We start from the raw sequence: 3895 nt of genomic DNA on the forward strand, positions 1-3895 counted from the left end.
TTCCCAGGTTGGTTACCACCTATTGTAACGAATGGACTAAGGTCCGCTCACTAGTTACCATCAAATGGAATATCCTACAGAGCGATGAGCGTTTGAAAGCCTTTATTCCGTCGAACCCCCCACTGATGGCCCTGCCCGCTAAAAAGTTGAAGGACGTCCTAACACGTAGTCACTTTGAACGATCAACACGCCGTATCGCCAGGGGTGAAAAATTGAGGGGTTCGTACCCCTGTGGGTCTTGTTCTATCTGTCCATTGATAAACCCGAGGAGGACTTTCACCAATCCAGGTAACCAGAAAACGTTTTACCCTGAGGAACTACGTGAACTGCCGCACTCGCAATGTCATCTATACGCTTATCTGTCCTTGTAACAAGGTGTACGTAGGACAAACTTCTCAGGAGTTACGCAAAAGGACACAGCAACATCTCTCTACAATCATCAATGCAACCTCCCATTTCCTTCAGGATAAACCGCTCTCTACGGTGGCAGAACATTTTAGGAGACACCATGCAGGTAAGGCAACTGGGATCCAAATAGTGGGGCCTAATTCTCGTGGGGGAGACATCACCCCGGCCCTCCTATGTTGTGAGAGTCGCTGGATCTTCACCCTGGGGAGTTTAGCAGCCTGAATGACGATCTCTTGTTTACAGGATTCTACAAATCACTTTAGACCATCCCAACATTTTCTATGCCTGCCTTACTCCCCGGGTTGAATTTACTTCATCGGGGTGGTGTCTTTCTTCATCGGCGACCCATATTCTGTCATTTCTTGCTGATATGTTGCCTCATAATTTTATCCCCTACTTTTCCTTTCTGTAACCTCGTCCTTCTCTTGCTTTCCCCCCCCTCCCCCCTCCCCTTTTGCTTACTTTTATTTCAGATGGTCAAATGAATTACTCATCCTTCAACTAGCACGATTTTACAAGCACAAACGTATAGCGGTAAGTTCTTATATTCACCCATGCCTCTTCTCACACTTTGGGATCCCTAACAGATTTTTCAATGTACTTTTTGTTGGCTTCCTGTTTTTTCTCTCTGATCCCCTCCTTGGGTGGCATGGTTTACTGCCCTGTCTACCCTCTTCATCACAATTGGTGGTGGTTCTTGTTCACCTCTTCACATTCTTTTTCACCCACCTTCCATATCACTTGGCTTGGACTTATTTTCCAACGCATGATGGTTCATCTGTTTGCCGTACATTTACTCTAATCTTACATTACAGCTCTAGATATATGATCACCTACTGTTCACACAACTGTGATTTTGGTCATCCTCTGGTTGCCTTTATGACCCTTGGGCCCCTTGGACTCTCCCTTGCATATGATCTTCGTCCTCAACTGGATGTACTGGACCAGCATGACATCGGCCTTGCCCAAACATGGCTACGGACTACAACTTTATTGGATTATTTTTATTACTTGACTTCTTTTTGAACCCAATAGGCCAGGTCTTGTAAGGGCTATGACCCTCCTGCCTATTACACCCTTGGTGCACATTGACTCACGGGCGAGCATTGTTGGCTGCCGCTCTTATTCACGTGTAAATTACTGCACATCTTTGTTCATATGTACTGTTATTAATTTTGTTATTCATATACTGTTGTGTGTAGTTGCCCCCCCCCAACCCAGTGGTACCTGTCAGTATATTATTTGCCTTATTTGCCTTTTCCATCGGAATATTGGCCACACTGAGCCTTGGTGCAGTGTATGTCTGGCCAGATTGCCACGCAAGCACTAAATATGGTGACATATCCTAATATAATGTACGCCTGCGTCTACTTACTTTAGATTATTTGTTTATTTTGTATACCTTCCACACGTCCTTTTATGAGCATATTCGTCTGGAAAGGGACATAATGCGCGAAGACATTTCTCAGGCTTGGTACATCCCATACTTGTACCACATATTTTCGAACGTCACATATTTTAACCAGTGTCTTTCCGCATGGTCAGCCATTTCTAGTAATACATGGTTCTGTTTGTTTTATACATGAGACCTGTTTTCTTCCTTTGGATTGTATAGCTATCGGGGTGCGTTGGCTTACATACATTTGTATACCTAGGTAGTGCCTGTTCTACACAATTTCGGTCTATCCAGAACTGCCGTTTTCATCTAGGGGTAGTGTGTTGATCAACAACCCAAAAGTTGTTGATTGGTTGACGAGGTCATCCAATTAGTCAAATATAATATCTGACAACCCCAGCCAAGAGTCTGTGAGTTTGTCAGATGCAACAATTGGTTGGCATGGCCCAGGAGCAGATCAGCGGCCCTCACCTGTTCTCAACCAGACTCTGTCCTGTTCATTTCACTCTGCCAGAGATCTACCAGGTGGTCTGGGCTCAGCGCCACTATACAGCGAGGACAAAGTCGTTTCAGCCAGTCAAGGTTCCAGCAGCTCGCTAAAAGGAGCTGTTTGTCTATGACATCATCTCCCAGTCCAGATGTTCCTGCTCCTCACTATGCATGGCGCCTGCAGTCATAGAGCAAAGAGATGCGTCCAGCCATCCTAAGGTGCAGAAGCTGTCCGTGCTCCTGTCCAAGTTGTTGGTACTGCACTCCCTCCCTTTCCACGTTGCGGACTCTGCACCCTTCAGAGAACTAATGGCTTGCGCCAAACTGAGGTGGAGAGTTCCAAGCTAAAATTTCTTTTCCAAAAAGGCAGTACCAGCCCTTCACAAATGTAGAACAGAAGGTGGGCCAGTCCTTGAGCTTATCGGTTTCTTTCAAGGTGCATGGCAGAACGGACGCGTGGAGCTATAACTACGGTCAGTGGGATCTTGACCCTCAGCTCAGTCCTTTCAAGCTGGCACAGACGTTACCTTATCAGGCTGCATTCCAGCCAGTTGGCCCATGTAATTGCCCATGGAATTGAAGAGTGAAGCGATTCTAAGAGCGGTGGCTGTCATGTGCGTGTCATATTAAAACACATTGTTTGAAGAACAAACCACGCTCCCTATGCATATTTAAGCAACATTCTACAACACCCTACAGGCTCTCTGCAGCCAGGAAATACCTGGTTTTTAACGCTATTTTTCATGATTCATGATTTTCAAAAAAATTGTCAATTCGCTTCGTATCGAATTTCAACAAATTCGCCCATCTGTACTGGGCAGCCAAAATTGATGTGTGGCCGCAACTTGCGTAGTTTGCAGTAGAAAAGCTGTCCTGCCCGGCCAGTAGTATGGCCTCAGAGCGGATGTTCAGTGTGGTTAGGGCCATCGTTACCCCAAGGAGAACCCACTTGTCCACTGGTAATGTGGAGAGACTGACCTTTGTCAAGATGAATCAGGCGTGAATCGGCCAGGATTTCAACACACTGATGCCTTATGCATTAGATTAGATCAGCCATTATTCTGATGCTGCCACCCACCTGATGCCACATATCTTCTACCAGTTGCTCCATCTGCCTCCCACCATCTTTACCAGGGATTGGAATTGTCACCCACCTACATACTCTGTCATTATGCCACTTTCTTACCTCCTGCTGCAGCTGCTGGCACTTTGTCATTGTGACACACTGTGGCCTACCATGTTGCTGTCACCACCAGATTTGTCATTGTGCCACCCTCTGATTATACTGCTGTCGCCCACCTACACACACCGTGATTGTGCCACTCTTTGACCTCCTGCTGCTGCTGCTGCCGCCACCTCCGCACTTTGTTATTGTGCAACTCTGTGGCCTACCATGTTGCTGCCACCACCAGAATTTGTCATTGTGCCACTCTCTGGCCTCATGCTTCTGCTACTGCTGCCACCCACCTACGCAAACTGTCATTGTGCCCCTCTCTGACCTTCTGCTGCTGCCACCACCTCCTCACTCTGTCATTGTGCCACACGGTGACCTACCATGTTGCTGCCACCACCAGAATTTGTCATTGTGCCACTCTCTGGCCT

General features: G+C 46.8%; 1 long non-coding RNA gene across 1 annotated transcript; it reads left to right on the plus strand.

Moving 5' to 3' along the window:
- The first annotated feature begins 408 nt into the window (after window positions 1–408).
- Window positions 409–1608, plus strand: LOC140134198 (uncharacterized). Its single transcript, XR_011856114.1, has 3 exons — window positions 409–514; window positions 882–942; window positions 1224–1608. It is a non-coding gene; the product is annotated as an uncharacterized lncRNA (long non-coding RNA).
- The last annotated feature ends 2287 nt before the right edge of the window (window positions 1609–3895 follow it).

This window comes from Engystomops pustulosus, chromosome 5 (assembly GCF_040894005.1).
Source record: "Engystomops pustulosus chromosome 5, aEngPut4.maternal, whole genome shotgun sequence".
Classification (NCBI taxonomy): Eukaryota; Metazoa; Chordata; class Amphibia; order Anura; family Leptodactylidae; genus Engystomops; species Engystomops pustulosus.